We start from the raw sequence: 21113 nt of genomic DNA, 5'->3' as shown, positions 1-21113 counted from the left end.
TTAGGTTCTGCAGCAGGCAGAATGGTGGACGCCCAAAAATATTTAACTCCTAATTCTAAACCTAATTCTAAATGGTAAGTATGTTATGTCACTTGGCAAAGGAGCATTAAGAGTGCTAATCAGGTAACTGTAAAATAAGATCATTATCCTGGATTTTCCAAGTGGATGAAATGTAATCATAAGGATCATTTAAAGTGAAATTGTGAAATCAGAGTCAGAGATTTATTTGAAGATTTTATCTATTTATTCATAAGACACACGGAGAGAGAGACAGAGAAAAGGGCAGAGGGAGAAGCAGGCTCCCTGTGGGGGGCCCGATGTGGGACACAATCCCACGACCCCAGGTTCAAGACCCAGTCCAAAGGCAGATGCTCCACCACTGAGCCACGCAGGTGCCCCAGAGTCTGAGAGATTTTTAAGACCTTACACAGCTGGCTTTGAAGATAGAGGGCCACAAGCCAAGGACACAGCCAGTCTCTAGGAGCCGAAAAAGGCAAGACAGTAAATTCTCCCCAGACCTTCCAGAGCGATTACAGATCCATGAACTTCTTTCTCTCTCTCTTTTTTTTTAGTCCGTTAATACCATTTCAAATTTCTAACCTTCAGAACAGTAAGATATTAAATTTGTGTTCAGTCGCAAAATTTGTGGCAATTGGTTGCAGCAGCAATGAGTGGAACAGAGCACAGTAGTTTTTAGCAGAGTTCTAGAGTAAGTACACAGTAAAGGAATATGGATGTCCAATGTGTATTTCATTATAACCACAATTTTAGGTGATTACAGATTTTTTAAAAGATTTTATTTATTCATGAGACACACACACACACACACAGAGAGAGAGGCAGAGACACAGGCAGAGGGAGAAGCAGGCTCCATGCAGGGAGCCCGATGTGGGACTCGATCCCAGGTCTCCAGGATCAGGCCCTGGGCTGAAGGCAGCGTTAAACCACAGAACCACCCGGGCTGCCCAAGTGATTACAGATTTTGTGTAAATCTGTGAAATAAGTTGTCCTGAAATATAAGGTGTAAAAATATAGGTTGGATGTTTTGAAAGTAAAGCTAAGAAACTTAAATATTTCTTAGGTGGCATGGTGAAGTAGAAGAGCTCTCAGATATCCTCTATGGATATTTTTCAGCAGACCAACCTGCTTTCATATCCTTTTTTTTCCCCCTTACTGTAATCCATGTAGTCTTGCCTCTCCCTTGTTTTCTAGCATTTTAATTTAAGCCAGTTTTTCTTCTCTTGGATCTCCATGGAAAAAACTTTAGTTTCTACCTTTATAGGTATAGAAAAAGAAGTAGTCTTAAAACAAACAACAAACAAAAAACAAACAACAACAAAACCCTTCTATATGCATTAACAATTATTATGTGTATGGAACAATAACCCAACACATTGAAATCATATACATACAGTTATTATTAATGAATGTGGATTGCTTTTTTAAAGTATACTTCTTTTTCTACATCTTTTAGATTTTATATAGGAAAATAAGTTATCATGTGGATGATAATGGAGGATCTTTGAGTTTATTGTGGGCTAAAAACAAGTTTTTCACTAAGTTTTGCATAGATTCCCTGGCATTTGTACAAACAATATAAACATTAATGTTTACAATTAATCTATGTAGCAATTCATAAGATGCAAAGTATATTTATATTTACTCAATTAATACTTAAGGCAAACTGAAAAGTTACATATTGTTGCCATCATCTCCATAGATGGGAAAAATTTCATATTGCTACCAAAGATCTGAGCAGGATTAAAATCTGACTATCCTGTCTTTAATCCTTTACTCTCATTAACTATTCTATAACCCCTGCAATGCCATCCTATAAACTATTTACTTCTTGGAGACTAGAAGTGAAGATATAAAAGAAATCCTCAGGATACTGCCTATGGGATAAAGTATTTGGCTAGGAATCACGATGAATAAGTAGTAAAGGGGTAGAGGTTTTGGCTCCGGTAACTGACCTGCCCTTTCATGTTTTCTATTTATTTCTCTTTGCCACAATTTGCCACCTTGGATCTCCCCCTGAGAACTGTGTGTGTGTGTGTGTGTGTGTGTGTAAGCATGTGCACTGCTGGAGCAAAAAAGGTGAATATTCCAAGTGGGATAAGTATTATACCTATGACTAGATTCCAGATTGTTCACAAATAAAATATGTTTATTTCTTACTGGGGTACTTGATGAATTACCAGGATTTTGTAGAGGGTTGGAATAAAAGCAGTATGGGGGCATAATTTTTTATTCAAATATTTGATATAAAAAAAGTTAATTTACCTGGAAGCTTATACTGATTTTCATATTGACATATATTGTGGAATATAATACAACATTTTTATTATTTATTTAAGTGACAAAACACAAAAGTTTTAAAAAATTGCCACTCACAATGGGCTATTTCAGTTTCTATCCCTAACTATTCAGGGGTAAATTTTATTATTCCTCAGATCATAGGTTTTTCCCTATGGAAAAGTTGGCAAGTTTATTTGTAATTTAAAAAATATCTTATTACATTATCCTTTCTTTAATACAATATTATTTTCATACTCTTTAACTTGATACTTATATTAAATGATGAAGACAGATGAAAAATTTAGCAAAACAAATAAAAAACAAATATCTATAATTGTAACCATTATTGGAGATATTCGGTGAGATGCATATTACTACCTTCCTCCCGCATTATAACTGTATAGGAAAGGGATAAAATGGCTGCATGGAACTGAACTTTCAATGCAGATGTTGTATCTTTCTTTTTCTTTTAAAAAGGTATTCCTATGAAAATAAGAATTATACTTCTTACATATGAAAAATGTGCATTCCATAGATGTTGTTAAGTAACAATGTTTGTTGTTAAGTAACAATGTTTGGATGAATCATGATTTTACATAATATAAATATAATTCGCTAAGTTGGAAAACAGGGAATATTCCTAGTTAAAATAATTTTTAAGCCTATTTTTATCTTCTATGGAGAACAGTTAGGTCCCTTTTACCTTGAGAAGGTAAGAGCACTTTAAATTATTTAAAATAATGTGTTCACACTCAAGCACTTTTTTTGACAGAGGTGCATGAATCAGGCACTATGGAATCCATATTTGGGCTTGGGTGAGCAGCCTTCTATTTCATAAAACTGTAAGAAACATTTTATGTTCATATGCTTTTTTCTGTGGAGAGGCCATAAAGTTTTTGTCAGATTGTCAGATTATTGACTAAAGAATACATGTTAACAAGCAGTATTGCACTTGGTTAGAGTAATTAATCCTGTAGCCACTTTTCAGGGAACTAGGATTTCTGGATATTAAAGTTGGAGGGGAAAAAAAGAAGAAAGAAAACAAAGTATGAAGGAAGGAAGGGAGGGTGGAAGGAAAGGAAGGAAGGCTGGATGGACAGAAGGAAGGAAGGAAAGAAGGATTGATTTACACTGACACTCTAGTAGAGTGAGAAAAATAATTTCCCAAATAATTTAATTACTTACTCTATTATGAAATCACTTACAGATCTAGCATTTTGTAAGACTTAAAAAAATCCCTTCTGTAAAAAGCATATAAAACTCTTAACTCCAACAGCATCTCTAATAATGCTTTAAGCCTGAAAATGTTGCAACTTACAGTTAATAATTTTTTGATTTATGTATTTAATATAGTTATAGCTTAGCATGCAGTGTTCTGTTGAGATAACCCGACCTAATTTAGGTGAGATATATGAGAGAACATTCTATTCTGATTTAAGTACCAAAGACTAATTTCATGGAGTAGGAAGCACAGAAGAGTTTAAATAATCAAGACTAGGAAATGAAGACATAATAGGAAAAATCACATCATCAGTAAACAAATATTTTGCATACAGAAAAAGTTAAAGTGATACTTCACTGGAATAGGAAAACTGAAATGTCTGCTATATTTGAAAAATAATAGAATTTTTATTTGCTAGACTAAAAAAGCATTATTATTTAAATACTACTGTAAAAAGTGATAGGTGATTAGGTTTTTTTGTCTTTAATATCTTTTTTTCTCTTCTTCCTATATAAATGTTTTGCCATTTTACTCTTAAAAATCATATTCTGGAAGCCTTGAATTTCACACTTGTCACGAGTTTGGGGAGTAAAGTAGGCTATAAATCAATGCTATGCAAAACAATTTTTCTTAATTTAATTTTCTTCTTCTTAGAACCCACTCAGTAATTAGATTAGTGGACTGTTGTGCCCTGGAATAAGTATATGACTATACTGCTTAGCCTAAATTGTTTTGACAACAGATTTGTAGAACTAGGACACAGTTAAATTGGGTTTATTTGAACACCAGACGCTTGGATCTTGGAATATCAGCTACCCTCCAGTCATTTCCTAAGCCATGTGAGCATGATCACAGGAAATTCATCATTTCCCCAGAAAGAGGGGGCTTAAGCTATGTGTCAGACCTTCTGTGCCTTATTCATTTAGCCACATGTGTCTCTGAGATATGGATGCTCTCTTCTGGTTACTCTTGGAAGTACCACTCAGAACCTGCAACATAACACTTAAAGAGCCTTAGAACAGCATGTAGCCATCGATCTCTAAGCGTCTCACTGAAATTACAGAGCTAAAATACAATTCTGTGTCTTCTTAAACATATGAACCTGAAAATAGTTATTGAATAACATTTCTATTTATAGTTCCATTGGGAATGCCATGAGCTTAATTGTGTACATTTTCAACAGATGTCTGCATTAAAATGTTGAGGTCTCCAATACAAGTTCCTATAAAGGAAATTCATGTGAGACATTAATTTTCTAACTTGGAGAAGGAGGACATTTAAGCAATTCAAGCTTTTCCCTTTAAAAAAGATTATCTGACATGTAACATAATAAATATATTAATATAAATAGTGATATAATAAAATCTTATTAGTATCAACTTTGGTATTTCTTAATCTGTGACAATTTAATCATGTAGTAGCCTACCCTAGTATTAAATTTAGCACCATGAATGGAATAAAGTTTTTTAAGCTATGATATGAAGCAGAGTAGTAATATAAAAAAAACTGACAAAAATGTAATCCCTTTAAAGAAAGACAGTGATATTAAGTTTTATAAAATTACCACTTTCATAAAACCTACTTGATAATTAGATGTTGTATACTAATTATAGATTATGCCTATCTTGTCAGTAAGACAAGTCTCAGGGACTGCAAGATTCTGTTGTTACTTAAAATAACCTATTTAAGCCACTTAAAACTAACTGTATAAACTACACAACTAACTATACAACTATAAAACTAACTATACAAACTAGCCACTTAAAATAAACTACTGTTTTAAAACAACTCTATAGTTAAGGTGCGGAATTTCCTAAAAGGGTTTTATTTCATGAATAGTAAACTAAAATCAACCTTACGTAGAATACTGAAGCATTTACAAAATTGAAAGTCACATTAAGTCACCACCTATGATTATTGAGTCTCATGGATTTAGGTGCCATTTCTTAGGAATATCTTTATGGAAGTTTAATTAGGTATAGTTTTAAAATACCAAGTTTGTTGAGAAGAGTATAGTTTAGAGAAAAGAAAGAATTAGCTACATATACTTTCATACACAGTAATTATTCTATTTAATACATAATGTGTCATAATATAATATTATATTATTAAAATGACTTCAGAGACTATACATTCACAATTGTTGTATGCTTATGTGACCACTATCAAGATTTAATAAGGAGATTATATAAATTCTTAATTGGAAGTCATCAGAGAAATAGGTCTGGTTTACTTTTTCTGATGTACTGTTTATGATTTCATATTTTATGGTGAAATATATTAATAAATATGATTCCTTTCAGATGTTCAAATGCTGTACAGATTTCAATCTCTCTAAAAATACAACTTTTTTTCAGTATGTTTTTCCTTAGCTAATGACACTTACTCCTGATTCTAAAGACTATTACACAATCTGTGGAAAAAAATAAAAATACTACTGAAGTTATACTTTTTCTTCAGCGGGCTCTGTTGAAATGCTCTGCAAGTGAATATTTTCTATAAAATGCTTTCAGAATCTATTTGGGAAAGACTTTATAGCTTCTCTCTCTGGCTGTGTTGTTTTCATTAACTGCTACAACCTATACCCTCATTGTTAAACATGCATTTGATAATAGCAACACTTGTGGGAGGTCTTTATTTATTTTATTTTATTTTTTTGGCATGGTGACCTGAATATAATATAGCCAGCCTTCTTGAGAAAATCTTTACTATCTTCTATTTTTTCCATAAGTAAAATGTGGGTATTGCATCATAATTCCAAAAAAATATGCTATATTCTTAAGCAAATTATACATTAAGAAAACAAGCAAAAAAAAAGCAATATATTTTTTAAAAAACACAACAGAAAATGTTCATTTATTTGGTTTTTATTTTTTCCAGAGTAAATATATACCAAATATATGCTATGGAATCAGGAATTATCACCATACATACTCACTGAAGAGAATATAAAGAATGAGAAGTATGGTAATGGGTGAAACTGAACATAAAAAAGAAACACTAATACAGAATAGAAGTTTTCTGAATAATTACAATCGAAATTCATTATGTAGGATGTGTATCAGGCAGAAATCAACTAGGTTTTCTGACTCAATAAATTTGTTTAATGGGAAATAGGGAGAATAAATTGGGGGAAAAAGTTCAACAATTGTTTTTCAGTCATTATGAATGCCCATCAATATGGCCTAAAAATATTTATCTTCCACACAGGTGGCAAGACTAATCTCCCATAGTTTGATGGAATTTTTATCTCATTGCCTTTTGTTAATTGGCAGTGAAACACTGAAAATGTAGAATTGAACACTAATGCTGCCCTTTGATGGAAGTTTTTGTCCTATTTCTCTGACACTATTTTTCTGAACCAAAGTTTCTCCTGAAAAAAATAATCACATTAGCACTGTCATTATTTTGTTTGCTTCTTAACAATAGCACCAACTTCCTAATTCAAAATATACAGGGACCTTTTGTTGCTCTAGTCATTTCATTAATTTTAGCATGTTCTTTATTATAAAATAAAGCTCTCGCTTTAAATATTACTAACAATTTCAGATGTGAGAAACAGTGTATAGTTTTCTGTTCCACAAAATTAACAACATCTAAGTCTAATTTATTCTTTATATTTGCTCATTTAATTGGGTACACTTCCAATCCTCAAATATAATCAAATAGATGCACTTCGACTCCTAAAAATTAAGTCAGAACAAACAAAACAAAGAATGTAACAAAGTGAATGCAAAGCCAAAGAATGATAAACCTAAATGTGCCTTAGCCAAAGAAAATGTTATCTGTAATAAGTTACACAACCTAAATTTCTTTAGTAAACTCTCATTATGTTAACAATTTGTTTATCTTAACTGATTCCTATATTTCAATCTTTTCTACTCTGCCATTTCTTATGTTCCACAGTGGGCTCTTAATGCAGTTAGTTTTATTCCATGGTCACCAACTTGATCGTTCTCTTCAATTCCATGTAGAAACAGAATCCGGCATTTCTCTGATGGTCGTCTCCACCAGGCTTCTGAATTTGTTATTATGAATCCTTACCATTGAACATCTTTCTTCCTTTTGATCCCTTTCCTTCCTCAATGATTTTTTCCACTACATACTTGTGTTGGGGTTAGATAGAGTATGCTACGTGAGAAAGGTAGATGTGGTATTGAACATTGAATTAAAAAGAAAAAGAAAATTAAATTAAGAAAGACACAGCCTAAAAAAAAAAAAAAAAAAAAAAAAAAGAAAGACACAGCCTTTTTATCGTTAAAATTAGAATTATATCTAAATTACAATTCAACAAATGTAATATACTTTTCTTTGAGTTGTAATTCTCTTTCCAAGTCTGATATTTATAGAGTGTCTAAAACATGATTATTATGTGTGTTAGACTATGTTCTACTTCCTGTGATTTATCTATTGTATTTCTCTAGATGATCAAGGACAATGGGTTTTTAATAAACATCACATGCAAATGTTTAAAGAATATTATGTGCTAATAAAGAAGTATCTGGAAAAATAGCTGTTCTAGTCAAAATTCTTTTGGTTGCAAGTGACGGAAATCTAAATAACCTAACTGAAGTGGCATTTATTGGAAGATCCTATGTGACTCAGAATTATCAGAAGATAAAGAGAAATTATCAAGCGCTGTTAAGATTTCCCAATCTTTCACTCTTCTTTAATCTGCTTGGCTAAATTATTTCCTACTGCAGTCAGACTTTATCTCTTTCTTTCCAAGCCCTAATACAGTATACCACATTCCAGGGAAGGATGTGACTGGCCTAGATTGAGTCATAAGTCTATACACCATAGGCATGAAGTGATGTAGTTGACCAGGTCTGGGCTATTGGCCCAACTTGATAGCTAGGCTAAGAGCATTCTGACTGGAAGTCCTTTAGGAAAATATCATGTCACTGGGGCAGAAACAGTTTTGTTTTGTTTTGTTTTGTTTTGTTTCAAAGAAATGAGGGGTATATACTACCATAATAAGGTGAAAAAAATTCTGAAAATATAGAAGCAAATTCAGGAGACCTTAATATTTCACATTTCATAAACTTCCCCTTTTACTTCTACAGGAAATGATTAAGGCAGAAAATGAGATTTAGAAAAAGAAGGAAGCAAAGGAAGTAGATGCCTAAAAATTGTTCATATTATCTTATGTATTCATTAGGTTGGAGGTTGCTTTTTTAAAACAAGATTTTATATATTTATTTGAGAGACACAGCAAGAGAGCATGAGCAGGGAAAAGGGTTAGGTAAAGGGAGAGAGAGAATCAGACTCTCTGATGAGCAGGAAGCCAGACCTGGGGCTTGATCCCAGGACCCCAAGATTATGACCTGAGTTGAAGGCAAATAGTTAATCCATTGAGCCACCCAGGCACCCCAAGGTTGGAGATTGCTTTTCAAAGATATGAAATAAATAGAGTTGTTTCTCTATAGACATTTCTTGCATAGCACATATGACTTCAAACATATTTCTCCTTAACTTAGGATGGAACAATAACCCAACACATTGAAATCATATACATACAGTTATTATTAATGGATGTGGATTGCTTTTTTAAAGTATACTTCTTTTTCTACATCTTTTAGATTTTATATAGGAAAATAAGTTATCATGTGGATGATAATGGAGGATCTTTGAGTTTATTGTGGGCTAAAAACAAGTTTTTCACTAAGTTTTGCATAGATTCCCTGGCATTTGTACAAACAATATAAACATTAATGTTTACAATTAATCTATGTAGCAATTCATAAGATGCAAAGTATATTTATATTTACTCAATTAATACTTAAGGCAAACTGAAAAGTTACATATTGTTGCCATCATCTCCATAGATGGGAAAAATTTCATATTGCTACCAAAGATCTGAGCAGGATTAAAATCTGACTATCCTGTCTTTAATCCTTTACTCTCATTAACTATTCTATAACCCCTGCAATGCCATCCTATAAACTATTTACTTCTTGGAGACTAGAAGTGAAGATATAAAAGAAATCCTCAGGATACTGCCTATGGGATAAAGTATTTGGCTAGGAATCACGATGAATAAGTAGTAAAGGGGTAGAGGTTTTGGCTCCGGTAACTGACCTGCCCTTTCATGTTTTCTATTTATTTCTCTTTGCCACAATTTGCCACCTTGGATCTCCCCCTGAGAACTGTGTGTGTGTGTGTGTGTGTGTGTGTAAGCATGTGCACTGCTGGAGCAAAAAAGGTGAATATTCCAAGTGGGATAAGTATTATACCTATGACTAGATTCCAGATTGTTCACAAATAAAATATGTTTATTTCTTACTGGGGTACTTGATGAATTACCAGGATTTTGTAGAGGGTTGGAATAAAAGCAGTATGGGGGCATAATTTTTTATTCAAATATTTGATATAAAAAAAGTTAATTTACCTGGAAGCTTATACTGATTTTCATATTGACATATATTGTGGAATATAATACAACATTTTTATTATTTATTTAAGTGACAAAACACAAAAGTTTTAAAAAATTGCCACTCACAATGGGCTATTTCAGTTTCTATCCCTAACTATTCAGGGGTAAATTTTATTATTCCTCAGATCATAGGTTTTTCCCTATGGAAAAGTTGGCAAGTTTATTTGTAATTTAAAAAATATCTTATTACATTATCCTTTCTTTAATACAATATTATTTTCATACTCTTTAACTTGATACTTATAATTAAATGATGAAGACAGATGAAAAATTTAGCAAAACAAATAAAAAACAAATATCTATAATTGTAACCATTATTGGAGATATTCGGTGAGATGCATATTACTACCTTCCTCCCGCATTATAACTGTATAGGAAAGGGATAAAATGGCTGCATGGAACTGAACTTTCAATGCAGATGTTGTATCTTTCTTTTTCTTTTAAAAAGGTATTCCTATGAAAATAAGAATTATACTTCTTACATATGAAAAATGTGCATTCCATAGATGTTGTTAAGTAACAATGTTTGTTGTTAAGTAACAATGTTTGGATGAATCATGATTTTACATAATATAAATATAATTCGCTAAGTTGGAAAACAGGGAATATTCCTAGTTAAAATAATTTTTAAGCCTATTTTTATCTTCTATGGAGAACAGTTAGGTCCCTTTTACCTTGAGAAGGTAAGAGCACTTTAAATTATTTAAAATAATGTGTTCACACTCAAGCACTTTTTTTGACAGAGGTGCATGAATCAGGCACTATGGAATCCATATTTGGGCTTGGGTGAGCAGCCTTCTATTTCATAAAACTGTAAGAAACATTTTATGTTCATATGCTTTTTTCTGTGGAGAGGCCATAAAGTTTTTGTCAGATTGTCAGATTATTGACTAAAGAATACATGTTAACAAGCAGTATTGCACTTGGTTAGAGTAATTAATCCTGTAGCCACTTTTCAGGGAACTAGGATTTCTGGATATTAAAGTTGGAGGGGAAAAAAAGAAGAAAGAAAACAAAGTATGAAGGAAGGAAGGGAGGGTGGAAGGAAAGGAAGGAAGGCTGGATGGACAGAAGGAAGGAAGGAAAGAAGGATTGATTTACACTGACACTCTAGTAGAGTGAGAAAAATAATTTCCCAAATAATTTAATTACTTACTCTATTATGAAATCACTTACAGATCTAGCATTTTGTAAGACTTAAAAAAATCCCTTCTGTAAAAAGCATATAAAACTCTTAACTCCAACAGCATCTCTAATAATGCTTTAAGCCTGAAAATGTTGCAACTTACAGTTAATAATTTTTTGATTTATGTATTTAATATAGTTATAGCTTAGCATGCAGTGTTCTGTTGAGATAACCCGACCTAATTTAGGTGAGATATATGAGAGAACATTCTATTCTGATTTAAGTACCAAAGACTAATTTCATGGAGTAGGAAGCACAGAAGAGTTTAAATAATCAAGACTAGGAAATGAAGACATAATAGGAAAAATCACATCATCAGTAAACAAATATTTTGCATACAGAAAAAGTTAAAGTGATACTTCACTGGAATAGGAAAACTGAAATGTCTGCTATATTTGAAAAATAATAGAATTTTTATTTGCTAGACTAAAAAAGCATTATTATTTAAATACTACTGTAAAAAGTGATAGGTGATTAGGTTTTTTTGTCTTTAATATCTTTTTTTCTCTTCTTCCTATATAAATGTTTTGCCATTTTACTCTTAAAAATCATATTCTGGAAGCCTTGAATTTCACACTTGTCACGAGTTTGGGGAGTAAAGTAGGCTATAAATCAATGCTATGCAAAACAATTTTTCTTAATTTAATTTTCTTCTTCTTAGAACCCACTCAGTAATTAGATTAGTGGACTGTTGTGCCCTGGAATAAGTATATGACTATACTGCTTAGCCTAAATTGTTTTGACAACAGATTTGTAGAACTAGGACACAGTTAAATTGGGTTTATTTGAACACCAGACGCTTGGATCTTGGAATATCAGCTACCCTCCAGTCATTTCCTAAGCCATGTGAGCATGATCACAGGAAATTCATCATTTCCCCAGAAAGAGGGGGCTTAAGCTATGTGTCAGACCTTCTGTGCCTTATTCATTTAGCCACATGTGTCTCTGAGATATGGATGCTCTCTTCTGGTTACTCTTGGAAGTACCACTCAGAACCTGCAACATAACACTTAAAGAGCCTTAGAACAGCATGTAGCCATCGATCTCTAAGCGTCTCACTGAAATTACAGAGCTAAAATACAATTCTGTGTCTTCTTAAACATATGAACCTGAAAATAGTTATTGAATAACATTTCTATTTATAGTTCCATTGGGAATGCCATGAGCTTAATTGTGTACATTTTCAACAGATGTCTGCATTAAAATGTTGAGGTCTCCAATACAAGTTCCTATAAAGGAAATTCATGTGAGACATTAATTTTCTAACTTGGAGAAGGAGGACATTTAAGCAATTCAAGCTTTTCCCTTTAAAAAAGATTATCTGACATGTAACATAATAAATATATTAATATAAATAGTGATATAATAAAATCTTATTAGTATCAACTTTGGTATTTCTTAATCTGTGACAATTTAATCATGTAGTAGCCTAGCCTAGTATTAAATTTAGCACCATGAATGGAATAAAGTTTTTTAAGCTATGATATGAAGCAGAGTAGTAATATAAAAAAAACTGACAAAAATGTAATCCCTTTAAAGAAAGACAGTGATATTAAGTTTTATAAAATTACCACTTTCATAAAACCTACTTGATAATTAGATGTTGTATACTAATTATAGATTATGCCTATCTTGTCAGTAAGACAAGTCTCAGGGACTGCAAGATTCTGTTGTTACTTAAAATAACCTATTTAAGCCACTTAAAACTAACTGTATAAACTACACAACTAACTATACAACTATAAAACTAACTATACAAACTAGCCACTTAAAATAAACTACTGTTTTAAAACAACTCTATAGTTAAGGTGCGGAATTTCCTAAAAGGGTTTTATTTCATGAATAGTAAACTAAAATCAACCTTACGTAGAATACTGAAGCATTTACAAAATTGAAAGTCACATTAAGTCACCACCTATGATTATTGAGTCTCATGGATTTAGGTGCCATTTCTTAGGAATATCTTTATGGAAGTTTAATTAGGTATAGTTTTAAAATACCAAGTTTGTTGAGAAGAGTATAGTTTAGAGAAAAGAAAGAATTAGCTACATATACTTTCATACACAGTAATTATTCTATTTAATACATAATGTGTCATAATATAATATTATATTATTAAAATGACTTCAGAGACTATACATTCACAATTGTTGTATGCTTATGTGACCACTATCAAGATTTAATAAGGAGATTATATAAATTCTTAATTGGAAGTCATCAGAGAAATAGGTCTGGTTTACTTTTTCTGATGTACTGTTTATGATTTCATATTTTATGGTGAAATATATTAATAAATATGATTCCTTTCAGATGTTCAAATGCTGTACAGATTTCAATCTCTCTAAAAATACAACTTTTTTTCAGTATGTTTTTCCTTAGCTAATGACACTTACTCCTGATTCTAAAGACTATTACACAATCTGTGGAAAAAAATAAAAATACTACTGAAGTTATACTTTTTCTTCAGCGGGCTCTGTTGAAATGCTCTGCAAGTGAATATTTTCTATAAAATGCTTTCAGAATCTATTTGGGAAAGACTTTATAGCTTCTCTCTCTGGCTGTGTTGTTTTCATTAACTGCTACAACCTATACCCTCATTGTTAAACATGCATTTGATAATAGCAACACTTGTGGGAGGTCTTTATTTATTTTATTTTATTTTTTTGGCATGGTGACCTGAATATAATATAGCCAGCCTTCTTGAGAAAATCTTTACTATCTTCTATTTTTTCCATAAGTAAAATGTGGGTATTGCATCATAATTCCAAAAAAATATGCTATATTCTTAAGCAAATTATACATTAAGAAAACAAGCAAAAAAAAAGCAATATATTTTTTAAAAAACACAACAGAAAATGTTCATTTATTTGGTTTTTATTTTTTCCAGAGTAAATATATACCAAATATATGCTATGGAATCAGGAATTATCACCATACATACTCACTGAAGAGAATATAAAGAATGAGAAGTATGGTAATGGGTGAAACTGAACATAAAAAAGAAACACTAATACAGAATAGAAGTTTTCTGAATAATTACAATCGAAATTCATTATGTAGGATGTGTATCAGGCAGAAATCAACTAGGTTTTCTGACTCAATAAATTTGTTTAATGGGAAATAGGGAGAATAAATTGGGGGAAAAAGTTCAACAATTGTTTTTCAGTCATTATGAATGCCCATCAATATGGCCTAAAAATATTTATCTTCCACACAGGTGGCAAGACTAATCTCCCATAGTTTGATGGAATTTTTATCTCATTGCCTTTTGTTAATTGGCAGTGAAACACTGAAAATGTAGAATTGAACACTAATGCTGCCCTTTGATGGAAGTTTTTGTCCTATTTCTCTGACACTATTTTTCTGAACCAAAGTTTCTCCTGAAAAAAATAATCACATTAGCACTGTCATTATTTTGTTTGCTTCTTAACAATAGCACCAACTTCCTAATTCAAAATATACAGGGACCTTTTGTTGCTCTAGTCATTTCATTAATTTTAGCATGTTCTTTATTATAAAATAAAGCTCTCGCTTTAAATATTACTAACAATTTCAGATGTGAGAAACAGTGTATAGTTTTCTGTTCCACAAAATTAACAACATCTAAGTCTAATTTATTCTTTATATTTGCTCATTTAATTGGGTACACTTCCAATCCTCAAATATAATCAAATAGATGCACTTCGACTCCTAAAAATTAAGTCAGAACAAACAAAACAAAGAATGTAACAAAGTGAATGCAAAGCCAAAGAATGATAAACCTAAATGTGCCTTAGCCAAAGAAAATGTTATCTGTAATAAGTTACACAACCTAAATTTCTTTAGTAAACTCTCATTATGTTAACAATTTGTTTATCTTAACTGATTCCTATATTTCAATCTTTTCTACTCTGCCATTTCTTATGTTCCACAGTGGGCTCTTAATGCAGTTAGTTTTATTCCATGGTCACCAACTTGATCGTTCTCTTCAATTCCATGTAGAAACAGAATCCGGCATTTCTCTGATGGTCGTCTCCACCAGGCTTCTGAATTTGTTATTATGAATCCTTACCATTGAACATCTTTCTTCCTTTTGATCCCTTTCCTTCCTCAATGATTTTTTTCCACTACATACTTGTGTTGGGGTTAGATAGAGTATGCTACGTGAGAAAGGTAGATGTGGTATTGAACATTGAATTAAAAAGAAAAAGAAAATTAAATTAAGAAAGACACAGCCTAAAAAAAAAAAAAAAGAAAAAAAAAGAAAGACACAGCCTTTTTATCGTTAAAATTAGAATTATATCTAAATTACAATTCAACAAATGTAATATACTTTTCTTTGAGTTGTAATTCTCTTTCCAAGTCTGATATTTATAGAGTGTCTAAAACATGATTATTATGTGTGTTAGACTATGTTCTACTTCCTGTGATTTATCTATTGTATTTCTCTAGATGATCAAGGACAATGGGTTTTTAATAAACATCACATGCAAATGTTTAAAGAGTATTATGTGCTAATAAAGAAGTATCTGGAAAAATAGCTGTTCTAGTCAAAATTCTTTTGGTTGCAAGTGACGGAAATCTAAATAACCTAACTGAAGTGGCATTTATTGGAAGATCCTATGTGACTCAGAATTATCAGAAGATAAAGAGAAATTATCAAGCGCTGTTAAGATTTCCCAATCTTTCACTCTTCTTTAATCTGCTTGGCTAAATTATTTCCTACTGCAGTCAGACTTTATCTCTTTCTTTCCAAGCCCTAATACAGTATACCACATTCCAGGGAAGGATGTGACTGGCCTAGATTGAGTCATAAGTCTATACACCATAGGCATGAAGTGATGTAGTTGACCAGGTCTGGGCTATTGGCCCAACTTGATAGCTAGGCTAAGAGCATTCTGACTGGAAGTCCTTTAGGAAAATATCATGTCACTGGGGCAGAAACAGTTTTGTTTTGTTTTGTTTTGTTTTGTTTCAAAGAAATGAGGGGTATATACTACCATAATAAGGTGAAAAAAATTCTGAAAATATAGAAGCAAATTCAGGAGACCTTAATATTTCACATTTCATAAACTTCCCCTTTTACTTCTACAGGAAATGATTAAGGCAGAAAATGAGATTTAGAAAAAGAAGGAAGCAAAGGAAGTAGATGCCTAAAAATTGTTCATATTATCTTATGTATTCATTAGGTTGGAGGTTGCTTTTTTAAAACAAGATTTTATATATTTATTTGAGAGACACAGCAAGAGAGCATGAGCAGGGAAAAGGGTTAGGTAAAGGGAGAGAGAGAATCAGACTCTCTGATGAGCAGGAAGCCAGACCTGGGGCTTGATCCCAGGACCCCAAGATTATGACCTGAGTTGAAGGCAAATAGTTAATCCATTGAGCCACCCAGGCACCCCAAGGTTGGAGATTGCTTTTCAAAGATATGAAATAAATAGAGTTGTTTCTCTATAGACATTTTCTTGCATAGCACATATGACTTCAAACATATTTCTCCTTTAACTTAGAAACAAAAAGGATGACAAAATAAAATACCACAAATTCTTTGCTAAAATCGTGACCTTCCCGTGTGTGTGTGTGTGTGTGTGTGTGTGTGTGTGTGTTTACCTTCCTGTGTTGAAAATTTCACAGCTTGTCTCTTTCTGTCTCCATGTCTATTTAATAGCAACTCTTTTGAAATCATGGCCTCTTGAGCATGAACATAGCCACTTCATAGAAACTACTGCAGTTCACAAGTATTGATAAGATAAACTTTGGATACTTGTGTAGATTGGCTATGATATTGAATTACATCTAGACTTAGATTGGCTAAATCCTATAACTCAAAATTATACTTGGAAAATAGAACAAATAAGGCAAACAAACAAACAAACAAACAAAAACCCTTCCATTTGCTGATTTTGTACAACTCTAGTGACCTTTAAAAGATTATAGTTCAAAAAAGAAGCATCTGCTGGTGATATCATTTAAACTTGCAATCAATATAAGTGATTTTTCCTGTTTATAATAAGAAAATGTACACAGGCAAATATTTAACTAAAATTTAAAATCAGATCACTAGCTTGGTTTGGTCCAGTATAGATTCTGATTATCACTTTCAACATATTGTGCTTTTGTAAGACAATAAGAAATAAACCCCATTAAGTGCCCTGATCACATATACAAGATGTCTCCTTCCTATTTCAGTAAAGTTAGATTTCTCTTCAAAATATTGACATGGTATTTAATAAATCTTGGCTAGTCTGCATCATTCAGACATCTAAAAGAAGTTCATTTTGTCTTGTTTGTACAATTTATGAAGCCTAATATTTACTCAGGATTTGCCTAACCTCAAGATATCTCATATGGGGGATAGGAGCAAAACAATTCACCAAAGTGAGTGAAAAAACTTATTTACTTATTATAAGTATTCGTGAAGGGTATTACTTGTAATAATGCTATACTATCACTTCCTGTGGTGACTCCATGAAAAGCAGTTAAATAAACATCACTGGCTGGTTGTCATCTCTCGGGCTCAAAAGGTCTCTTGAGGATTCAGGTAAAAGATGTTATGTAGGTAATTTATAACTACATAAATGAGTTTATTGTGGTGATGGACCATATCACTTATAAGTGAATTCCATACAGAGAATTAGCCAAATATAATCAATTTTCCTCATAGAGGGCTTTATTTTTGAAAAATTATTGTATTCTTTGAAGTATATTTTACTCAAGGGACAAAAAAAAAGAGAGAGAGAGAGAGAGAGAGAATTCAAGTCCTACATCTTCCATAACTAATATATTGCATATATTAATCTTTCTTGATCTCAAATTCAGTTTTTTTCAATTATCAAGACAAAATTATGCTTTTGTTCTCTAAAAAGCATCAACGTTCTCCTTCATTGTGTGTATAATCTCACAATTTGCTAATCTTTTTGTAAATACATTCTGTGAAGTACCCTTTGAAATATTTTCACACATGAACTATTTTTCAGGCAGTATACTTTATGTTGAGAAATTAGTAATGGGGAAAAAATCCAAAATGATATTATCCTATGTTTATGTTGCCTACCATCCATTAAAAAGTCAGCCAAATTCAGATAGAATTGAGAGGCAGGGGGAGGATGGCAGAAGAGTGGGGTCCCCAGGTCACCTGTCCCCACCAACTCACCTAGATAACTTTCAAATCATCCTGAAAACCAACGAATTCGGCCTGAGATTTAAAGAGAGACCAGCTGGAACGCTACAGTGAGAAGAGTTCGCGCCTCTATCAAGGTAGGAAGACGGGGAAAAAGAAATAAAGACACAAAAGGCCTCCAAGGGGGAGGGGCCCCGCGAGGAGCCGGGCTGAGGCCGGGGCGAGTGTCCCCAGGACAGGAGAGCCCCGTCCCGGAGGAGCAGGAGCTGCACCGACCTTCCCCGCGGAAAGGGGCCCGCAGGGAGGTGGAGCAGGACCCAGGAGGGCGGGGATGCCCTCGGGCTCCCGGGGACACTAACAGGCACCTGCGCCCCGGGGAGTGCCCAGGGCGCCGGGGACACGTCCCCCCGGGACAGGCGGAGGCGGGGAGGGCCCAGGACAGCCAGGACGCTCCTGCCCCGGGGCCCCCGCTGTGCAGGGCAGCGCCCCCCGCCCCGGGAGCACCCAGGCCCCTGCGGACCGGGAGACTGCGGTGGTTCCTGGGGAGCTGACTCCAGGGCTGGGGACCTGGCCGCCGCCGGTGGTGGTGTCCCTCCTGGGGTCACCCTGTGCCTGGGACTGAGCACTGGCCTCACAGGATAAACAGCTCTCACTGAGCCGTGCACCTGGCAGGGAGCAGGGCAGCTCCCCCAGGTGAATCACCCGAGAATCAGCACAGCAGGCCCCTCCCCCAGAAGACCAGCTGGAAAGACCAGGGAAAAGCAAGTTATTGACCAAGCAGCACTGGAAAGTTCCAGGGGAAGTCGAAGGATTTACAGTATACTGGATCAGAGGATACCCCCCTTTGTCTTTTTGGTTTCTGTCTGCCCCCCCCTCTTTTTTTTCTTTCTTTTTCTCCTTTTTCCAGTACAACATTTTTTTGGCCACTCTCCACTGAGCAAAATGACTAGAAGGAAAAACTCACCACAAAAGAAAGAATCAGAAACAGTCCTCTAGTCCTCTCTCCCACAGTGTTACAAAATTTGGATTACAATTCAATGTCAGAAAGCCAATTCAGAAGCACTATTATACAGCTACTGGTGGCTCTACGAAAAGGCATAAAGTATTCAAGAGACTTCATGACTGCAAAATTTAGATTTAATCAGGCCCAAATTAAAAATCAATTAAATGAGATGCCATCCCAACTGGAGGTCCTAACGATGAGGGTTAACGAGGTAGAAGAACGAGTGAGTGACATAGAAGACAAGTTGGTGGCAGCTGAGGAAAAAAGAGAAAAACAATTAAAAGATCATGAGGAAAGGTTAAGAGAAATAAATGACAGCCTCAGAAGGAAAAATCTACGTTTAATTGGGGTTCCCAAGGGCACCAAAAGAGACCAGAAAGAGGACCAGAAAGTGTATTTGAACAGCTCATAGCTGAGAACTTCCCTAACTTGGGAAGGGAAACAGGCATTCGGATCCAGGAGATAGAGAGATCCCCCCCTAAAATCAATAAAAACCGCTCAACACCTCAACATTTAATGGTGAAACTTGCAAATTCCAAAGATAAAGAGAAGATCCTTAAAGCAGCAAGAGACAAGAAATCCCTAACCTTTATGGGGAGAAGTATTAGGGTAACAGCAGACCTCTCCACAGAGACCTGGCAGGTCATAAAGGGCTGGCAGGATATATTCAGGGTCCTAAATGAGAAGAACATGCAGCCAAGAATACTTTATCCAGCAAGGCTCTCATTCAGAATAGAAGGAGAGATAAAGAGCTTCCAAGATAGGCAGAAACTGAAAGAATATATGACCACCAAGCCAACTCTGCAAGAAATATTAAGGGGGACTCTGTAAAAGAAAGAGGAAGTCCAAGGAAACCATCCACAAAAACAGGGACTGAAGGTATCATGATGACACTAAATTCATATCTTTCAATAGTAACTCTGAATGGGAATGGGCTTAATGACCCCATCAAAAGGCGCAGGGTTTCAGACAGGATTAAAAAGCAAGACCCATCTATTTGCTGTCTACAAGACACTCATTTTAGATGTAAGGACACCTACAGCCTGAAAATAAAAGGTTGGGGAACCATTTACCATTCAAATGGTCCTCAAAAGAAAGCAGGGGTAGCCATCCTTATATCAGATAAAGTTTATCCCAAAGACTGTAGTAAGAGATGAAGAGGGACACTGTATCATACTTAAAGGGGGATCTATCCAATAAGAGGACCTAATAATCATGAATATGCACTAAATGTGGGAGCTGCAAAATATATCAATTAATAACCAAAGTTAAGATACACTTAGATAATAATATACTTATACTTGGTGACTTGAACACAGCACTTTCTATACTCAACAGATCTTCTAAGCACAACATCTCCAAAGAAACGAGACCTTTAAATGATACACTGGACCAGATGGATTTCACAGATATTTACAGAACTTTACATCCAAATGCAACTGAATACACATTCTTCTCAAGTGCACATGGAGCTTTCTCCAGAATAGTCCACATACTTGGTCACAAATCAGGTCTTAACCGATACCAAAAGATTGGGATCGTACCCTGCATATTTTCAGACCATAATGCTTTGAAAGTAGAACTAAACCACAAGAAGTTTGGAAGGATTTCAAACACATGGAGGTTAAGAACCATCCTCCTAAAAGATGAAAGGGTCAACCACGAAATTAGAGAAGAATTAAAAAGATTCATGAAAACTAATGAAAATGAAGATACAACCATTCAAAATCTGTGGGATACGGCAAAAGCAGTCCTGAGGGGGAAATACATCGCAATACAAGCATCCATCAAAAAACTGGAAAGAACTCAAATACAAAAGCTAACCTTGCACCTAAAGGGGCTGGAGAAAAAATAGCAAATAGATCCTAC

Source organism: Vulpes lagopus, chromosome 12 (genome assembly GCF_018345385.1).
Source record: "Vulpes lagopus strain Blue_001 chromosome 12, ASM1834538v1, whole genome shotgun sequence".
Classification (NCBI taxonomy): domain Eukaryota; kingdom Metazoa; phylum Chordata; class Mammalia; order Carnivora; family Canidae; genus Vulpes; species Vulpes lagopus.
The sequence above is the reverse complement of the archived record's forward strand: the minus strand, read 5'-3'. Positions refer to the sequence as shown.